Here is a 9,588-nt window from a genome sequence, read left to right as displayed (position 1 = left end):
CTCCTTGTTCCTGGAGAGAGAGAGAGAGAGAGAGAGAGAGAGAGAGAGACTGACTGAGTGTGTGTATGTCTTAAAAATCTCTACATATATTTTGGACCTTATGGCTGCTCCTTTCTCCTCTTTTAGCTACTTTTTATATATTATACCACATCTCAGGTTTTTCCCTCAATGTGTGTTGCAAATCAATAGTTTTTTTTTTTATTTCCTTTCATATTCTCTTTGTCACTGAAGTTCTCTTTAAAAGTTTTAATCATTCACACTAAAAATAATGGGTTAGATCTGATGAGAGATCTCTGTTTCTAAAACAATTTTACAAGTAAATCCTCAAAAGTACTTGATATACTGAAACTACTGGAAAATTATATTTATAACATGTCCTCGGCAAGTGTTATCTTTATTTCTGTACTAAATTAGAATGAAGTTTTAGGGAAACACATTCCTAAACCTGATCACTATTGAAATGGTATATCTGGCCCTGAAAAATCTATTAGGATGAGGGACTGGGAGGCCGCTTGTTAGGGACAGATATGAAGGAAAAATACCAACACAGTCATATTTCCCAGCTGGTTCCCCAGATCCTGTGGCAAAACAGGAAAGGGGAAATGGTGTGCCTAAAAGTGAAATATTATAACATTGATCTCTTTCAGAAATTAAAGCCCCTGAAATCTGATTATGACACAATGGAAAGCAATGTAACACTGAAATCACTAGATCTCACTTTTCCATGGAACACTGTACCTTGAACACCTTTAGAACGTTGGAGGGAGTGGTACCAGCAAGTGAGGCAATCATACCCAGAGGAGACCTCATGAGTGACAAATGGTAATTTGTATCAATAGTGACAGTAGTGAGGATTCAGGCAGATATATTAGCACCTCTTTGAAGAGGGTCAAAGCTGGAGGAAAGAAAAAATATTTTTTATGGTAGGTTCCATAAATATCAAATAAACCAAAGAAGTGTTTATATACATGCTACAGGGCCATATCCTCCAGTCCTAGCCCCCACATTCTATTAAGTAACTAGGGAACTTCTACCTTCTACTAACATCCTTCCCCCAAATTCATTGATCAAAGTTTTCAATCAGTGTATCTAACAAATACTACAAAATACTTTCTGATCCATAGGCATTGTAATAATATCAATTTTTAGACCATGACAAGGCACAGTAGCTGCTTTTGAGGAAACTTGATATGAATGAGTCAAAAGCAAATAGTTGCTTGTTGTGCTGGTTTTGTGCTCTTTATGGAGTGTCATAAGGGTTTCAGGAGTAGAATTTAGAGATTCATCACTTACATATAACACCCACTGCTCATCCCGACAAGTGCCCTCCCTAATGCCCATCACCCTTTTAGCCCATCCCCCCACCCAACACCCTTCCAGCAACCCTCAGTTTGTTCTCTGTATTTTAGAGTCTCTTATAGTTTTTCTCCCTCTCTGTTTTTATCTTATTTTTCCTTCCCTTCCCCTATGTTCATCTGTTTTGTTCCCTAAATTCCACATATGAGTGAAATCACATGATATCTTTATCTGACTGACTTATTTCACTGAGTATAGTGCATTCTAGTTCCAACCATGTTGTTGCAAGTGGCAAGATTTCATTGTTTCTGATCACCGAGTAGCGTTCCATTATATATATATACATACATACATACATACATATATATATATATGTGTGTGTGTGTGTGTGTGTGTATGTATATATGTGTATATATATACATATATGTATGTATACACACACTGCATCTATTTTACCCAGTCGTCAGTTGGTGGACATTGGTCTCTTTCCATTTATGCTCTTTATCTTCTCTCCCATTTGGGACCAAATACTTAGGGTTTGACCCATCTCTAACTGTTCTTTGAGACTCAGTGTGTAGTGACAAAACAAAGACTCACCTGTTGTAGATAGATTTTTTCCCCCTGAAACCTCATTTTTATTTTGGGTGGCATCAGAAAAAAAAGAGAGATTTAGGATAATATGTGTAAACTGAATAGATTTCAGTGATCAATACTGAAGTATTCTATAGGTAGTTTAAAACAGGTAAAATAGTCTTAGTCTCAGTGAAAACAGAGTCCAACATTTAAATCACTCATTGAATTGGTCATTTCATATATCATTACTTCCTTGGAAAACTGGCTGTTTATTATTTCTCAATCTGGAGATAATATTTCTAATTTAAAGGTGATTTTTTCTAAAAAAAATCACAAAATAAAATGACAACTCAGAATCATACTTCAAGATCTCTATTTTTTTTTATTGAATTAGAAATTAACATAACATAAAACTAACCATTTAAAGTGTACAATTTAGTAGCATTTAGTTCATCCACAGTGTTATGCAACCACCGGCTCTAGTTCCAAAATTTTGCATCATCTCAGATGAACTCCTCATTAATCAGTCCCTCCCCAGTCTCTGTTAACTACTAATCTGCTAACTGTCTCTGTAGATTTGCCTATTCTGCATATTTCATAGAAAAGGAATTGTACAATATGTGACCTTTTATGTATGCCTTTTTTCCCTTACCATACTATTTTCAAGATTCATCCAAGTTGAAGCATTTACCAGTACTTCATTTATATTTTGGGTGACTAATATTCCATTGCATGGAAATACTAAAATTTGTTATCCATCTATCCATTGATGACATTTGAGTTGCTTCTGCCTATTGGCTAGCTGACTATTGCTTCTATGAACATTCATGAATCAGTATTTGTTTGAGTACCTATTTTCATTTCTTTTGAGAATATACCTAGAAGTGGAATATCTGGGTCAGTGTTTAAGAATTATCTGTGTCTAGGTTTTGTTTTAAATTTGTTTATTTATTTTGAGAGAGAGAGAGAGAGAGAGAGAGACAGAGAGAGAGAGAGCGCATGCGCATGCACACACACACGCAAGTGGGGGAGGGGCAAAAAGACAGGGAGAGAGAATCCCAAGTAGACTCCACACTATCAGCCCAGAGCCCAATGTCAGGCTGGATCTCACGAATGTGAGATTATGACGGGAGCTGAAATCAAAAGTCAGATGCTTCACTGACTGAGCCACCCAGACTCCCCTGTGTTTAGCTTTTTGAGGAACTACAATGATTGTATCATTTTACATTCCCACCAGAAATATACATGGTTTTCTATTTTCCCATATCCTTACCAACACTTATTTTCTTTCTTTCTTTCTTTCTTTCTTTCTTTCTTTCTTTCTTTCTTTCTTTCTTGCCATTCTAGTATGTGTGAAAGTGGTATCTCACTGTGGTTTTGATGTGTATTTGTCTAGGAAGTCATGATATTGAGTTTCTTTTAATGTCAGTGTTGGACATTTGTATAAATTATTTGGGGAAATGTCTATTCAAGTCCTTTGCCCATTTTTTTAAATGGGACTTTTATCTTTTGTTGTTGAGTTGTAATTTTTTTAAATATATATATATTCTGGATACTAAATCTTTATCAAGTATATTTTTGCAAATACTTTTTACAAATCCTAGGCAAATATTTTCCCCACTCTGGAGGTTTTCTTTCAACTGTCTTGATAATATCCTTTGAGATACATTTTTTGAAGTTCAATTTATCTATTTTTTCTTTTGTTGCTTATGTTTTGATATCAAATCTAAGAATCTATTGCCAAATATGAGAACACAAAGATTTATACCCATATGCTTTCTTCTAATGTTTTTATAATTTTAGCTCTTATTTTTAGGTCATTGGATTATTTTCAGTTAATTTTTGAATATGGTGTAAGGTGGAAGTCCAATTTCGTTCCTTAATATCTGGTCATTCAAGTATCCCAGTATTATTGGTTGAAGATATATAATATTTTAAAATTTTACTTATTTATTTTGAGAGGGAGAGAGAGAGAGAGAATGCACATACCTATGAGAGTGGGGAAAGGTCAGAGAGACCTGAGAGAGAATCCCCAGTAGGCTCCATTGTCACCACAGAGCCTGACACAGGGCTCAGTCCCACAAACTGTGAGGTCATGACCTGGGCTGAAATCAAGAGTCAGATGCTCAACCAAATGAGCTACTCAGGTGCCCCAAGATTTGTAATTTTTAAGTGAATGGACTTTTTTTAAATCTATGGTTATTTTTTACAATTGCAATGAAGTAAAGATTTATTATGAAGAACACAAATACTTTGATTTAGGGTATTGATAACTTCTGGGATTCTGAAAAACTTGCCTATAAAGGTGGCTTTGCAGTATAGCTATGACAATAATATAAACAAAATTATTTCATCAACCAAATGATAACCAATTAATACCTAAAAAAAAAAAAATAGTCACTGGGACCAAAAATAAAACTGCAATTACCAGCAAGTCAATTTAGTCAAATGAGATGCTAGCCAATACTTACTATGAATGTTCTTATATTCATTAACCACTATTTCTAACATATACTAATAGGCAGCTGTCTGAAGAGGCTATTGAATAAATATGTAAAGCTTTGAGACAGCCAGAACTCAGATAACAAGCACTTCTAATCCATGTTTATGCCAGATGGCTTATCATTGCATTAGTCTCAGGCTTATTATTTTAAAGATAAACTGCTCTTTACATTATAATATTTAAAAATACATATGCGTATGCTTAGAAATAAAGGCTATAATTTTAAACTGGATTTAGAAAAATTAGAGTAATCCAAGGGATTTTATTATTATTTTAAAATTCAAGAGTCAGTTATTACACTGTATATTAACCGACTGGAATTTAAATAAAAACTTGAAAATGGAAAAAAAAAATAAAATAAAAAATGAACAATTCAAGGGTCAAAATATTTTTAATAGAAAGATAGTTCAACCTCAACCCCCAAATTAAAAAAATATATATATAACTAAATAAATGATTCATTGCATATTTTTTCTATTTAAGTAAAGACTGAACTGAAGAAAACTGAAAGCAGTGGTGTGAAAACTAGATTGCTTTCTTTAAGTTCATAATGAGTTGTTAAAAATGAATAAATCAGCAGAAACAAACAGTTTGGACCCTTCCTGTGGCTGTTCTATCTTCCTGATGGCAGATATCTGAATATAGACATCTGAGTGGATTATTCTTTCTTTTTTTGTGTGTCTTCCTCTTTTTTGTGTGTCTTCTTTTTTGGTGTTACCTTCTCACTGAGGGCTTTTGTGACCAAGCATTCCCTAGCACTTTCTCTAGTTTTATTTAACTCCATATCAGTTATCATCATGTGAGAGATATAGTTCACTTAAAAAAATAAACAAAACCTTTTTTATTTTGAAAAAGTTTTGATATTAACGGAAAAGTTGCAAGGGTAGCAGAGATTTCCCTTAACTTCCTATAACATTAGCATCATTCATAATGAGAGTTTGTCAAAACTAAGTACTTAACATTGGTACAATACTATTAACTAAACCAGAGACTTTATTCAGATTTCTCTAGCTTTTTCACTAATATCCTTTTCTGTTCTAGGATCCAGTCCAGGATAACATGACACTTTTAGAAATCATGTATTCTTAGTCCTTCCCATCTCTGAGTTCTTTCCTTGTTCTTCATGACCTTGACCCTTTGGAAGAGATTGAGTCAGGTACTTTATAGAATACCCTTCAGTTTGAGTATGTCTGGTGTTTTCTTATGATTAGACTAGGGTTCTGGATTTTGGGAAGAATACCATAGGGATGAGGAGAACTTTTGTAGCTTCATATCATAGATACATGATATCAACATGACTTACACTGATGGCACTAACCTTGAAAATGTGGTCAACATAGTTTCTCACATATTTCTTCATTGTGGAGTTTATATATCTATACTCTATCAAGTGTCCATGTGCAGCCTACAACTAATGGGAGGAAAATTAAGCTCTACCTCTTGAAAGGGAGATTATCTATAGGTAGATTTTAGAATTCCTTTGTAAGAAACCATGTGTTTCTTGTCCTCCATTTATTATTCAATTCTTTATTTATATCCTTAAAAACTTTAATTTTTATTTTATTCTTTGGGTTACAATAAAATACTACCATTACTTATTTTAGTGCTCAAATTGTTCCACTTTTAAGGCTCTTTCTAGCCGGCCCTGGTGTCACTTTGACAACCCCATCAGTTTGTGCTTTATTTTTCTTGGTTGGTTGGTTGGTTTAGCATTTCCCCATATTCTGGCAGTATAAGATACTACAGGCTCATCTTAAATTTCCCCTGCCACAGATCCAGAATCTATCATTTATCTAAAGAACCTAGTTCCTTATGTGGGTGTTTTGCTTGTTTACTTTCTATTTCTTTACACTGAAAGGTAAGTTCAATGTGAGTAAAATTTTTGTTTTGTTACCTGATGCATACTTGGTGCTAAACAAAATATCTGACACGTAGTTGGTATTCAATAATGCAAAATAGATGAATGAACAGAAGGAAAATTAATAAAGTTAAGTTCACCCTACACTTACATACAGAATCATAATTTCTAAGCATTTTAACTCATTGTTCCTCAAAAACTTGTCTCAAAATATATGTGCAGAAAATCTAGGCCATCATGAAATTATCTTCCACATAGGGTTTTTATAATAATCAAGCTTAAAAAAAATGGCTAATGCTGGTAGGGCAGTCCTGCCATTAAAAAAAAAAGTTCTTTTTCCTCCTCCTCCTTCTATCATTATAATCATCATTGTCATCATCGCCATCACCATCCCATCACCATCATCATCATCATCATCATCAAATTGAGTTTTAAGACTGGCCACAGCAGCAAAGGGATGCTACTCTACCCTTTTTTTTTTTTTTTTTTTTTTTAATGAACTAAACAGACTTTTTTCTGTCTCTTTACAACTAATATGATATTTTTCTTGTTTGGTCTATCAAAATTGTTATTGCTTTGATGAAACAAAAGAGGGTATGATAGAATTCATCACTGCCTATCTGTTTAAGTCAAATGGCTGAACCCATTTTTCAACCTCAAAGAAAATACATGAGCAATAAACAAAAGGTGAGAACTTGAGAGAAAAAGAGAAGCAGGCAAAAACACTTGACCTTAATTCCAGTGAAAGTTTGCATTGTGATTTGCCAGTGTTACAGTAGTTCTAGTCTATCAGCCTTGAACTCTGACCATTTTTCTTCAAGTGTTTGGGAACCACACACATTGAAAATGTGTCACAGCATCGCATTTTCCCCCCTTGCTTAGAAACTCTATAAAGTTCTAATTGAATGTCTTTCAAAGTCATATCAGCCAATGCATTTAATCTTTTTAATTGTGCAACACTAAGTTTGCTGTCAGAAACAGATATAAAAAATAACTCTAAAAATTGAGAAGTCACTACACTGGAAAGCTTATTTATCAATGCAGTTTTGTTATTCCAGCACAAATTTCCTGATTGTATCAGGTGCTGTCATGCCTCAGAGAGGTTTGTTTTCGATGGTAGAGATGATATATAGTAGAAATTGATATAAAGAGATGTATTACTGTACTAGAAAATGCTGATTCCGAAATTGCTTTTCAATCATAGTTTTCACACTCTATACATAATCTCAGTGTGTAATAGTGCCTTAGTCATTTGTGGTTTGATTTCTTCCAGTAAATACTTGCATTGCTCATAAAGCACATGAATTTTGTCAATATTTTATGCTCAGCTTTGTGCTATATGGTGATAAATGACTGACTAACATTAAGAGAATTGGAAATAATTCTAAAAGGTAACCTGAATTTTTAAAATTTGAAATCATTAACCTAAAAGTGAAAGGATTTATTTTTCATATCCAGACTTACAGGTGGCTTAATGTTTGGGTAGGAAAATGCACTGAAAGATTCAAAACTGAAGAGAGACTTACTAAATATATAAAGTGTTTCTCTCCGAAGTAAATATTGATATTGTTCACTAGGAAAACTGTTGTTCCCCTTCCTATGTTAACTTTAAGATATGAGATTAATTGATTCCATCAGATCATAAATTCAACCTCAGTCAATGATAGAGTCTGTTAAAAGATTTCACCAACATTGTATATCAGATGAATTGTTCTAAAGTCTAGAATGGAAAGCTTATCCATACAAGACTTAAGCTATTATACATATAAATAGACATTTCTTTCTTTCTTCATGAAAATAGGGATATTCTTTTTGTGCTTCTGGTACACTCCACACAGAGTATGGCTGTATTTCTTGCCCACATTCCTGAAGGGTGCTACACAGAAAGTATCTGTACAGCCCAAATAAAAATTCTTGAATTCAAGGTAAAAAAAAAAAAAAAAAAAAAAAAAAAAAAAAAGTATTCATAAGCATTTGAAATAAGAAACTGGTTTTACTTTGGTTTCTGATTATTCCTGAACAGTAACAGTGGGATTCTACTTGCTATGAGATTTGTTGGCATTATTTTCTTTAACATATGCTGTGCCCAGAATTATTTTGGTTGTTTTTGATGATGTATTTATGTGTGGGGATGTGTATGAGGATATTTAGTGAGGATTCATTTTCTTTACCATATATATAAATGGTAAAGGAAATGAATCATCTATAAATATATATACCCAATAAATACCCATCATGTAATGTTTTCAAAGCTAAAGTAGATTACTAGAAGTTTTGACTTATATATTTTTAAAAAGATTATAACATATAAAGGCTCTTAAACATAGCTATACAATAAGATAGAAGATAAAGTCACACAGAATCTTAGATATAATCTTGTTATTGTGTTAATAAAGTAAAAACAAAACAAAACAAAACATTAGTTTTAAATTCTAAAAGTAAAAAGAATTGGGGCACCTGGGTGGCTCAGTCGGTTGAGCGTCAAGTGCCTCTCAGGTCCTGATCTCAAGGTTTTGTGAGTTCGAGCCCTGCGTTGAGCTCTGTGCTGATGGCTTGGAGCCTGGAACCTGTTCCGGATTCTGTCTCCCTTTCTCTCTGCCCCTCCCCTGCTCACACTCTGTCTCTGTCTCTCTCAAAAGTAAATAAACATTAAATACATAAATACATAAATAAATAAATAAATAAATAAATAAATAAATAAATAAATGTAAAAAGAATTTACTATACAATGTAATATAAGGAGATATGAGGGAGAAGTGTCAGTATTGATATATTAACATTGATACATGCCTGAAAATTTAGCCCAGAAATATAGAAATAAATTTTACATGTCAATTCAAGTAATAATATAGCCTAGAGAGCCTATGAACTGTGAACTAGTTAAAAGAAACAGGAAATACATAAAAGAAGAAAATTCTTTCCATAGATTTTTTACATAAAGAGTACAGACACTTTGAAGGGATACATTAGCAGACTTTCAAAGATTTAAAAATTAAATAACTTCTCTATTGCATGTACTTCCTTTCCATAAAACATGAAGGCCAAGGTAGTGGCTCCATAGCAATGTATGAGTGAATACTTACCTAAACACACATGGTAACATATTTTCTTTTTGTACATTATTTTCTTACCAGTCGATTCACGTCAGTCTTCTATGATTCTTTTAGGATTCAATATAATGTGATTGATTCTTTCATACCATGGTGTAGTTTGCCCTTTGTATGTCTTTCTACTATGTTTTTAGCTTGTCAAGGAAGGAAGAAGACGACACATACTTTGCATGGGAGGTGGGGGAGCTACTGCCTTACTTAGTGTAGAGAAGTTCTTAAACATTTGTTCAGTATTTCCATGCATAATG

Source organism: Panthera tigris, chromosome B1 (assembly GCF_018350195.1).
Source record: "Panthera tigris isolate Pti1 chromosome B1, P.tigris_Pti1_mat1.1, whole genome shotgun sequence".
NCBI classification, from domain to species: Eukaryota; Metazoa; Chordata; class Mammalia; order Carnivora; family Felidae; genus Panthera; species Panthera tigris.
This window is presented reverse-complemented; position numbering follows the sequence as displayed.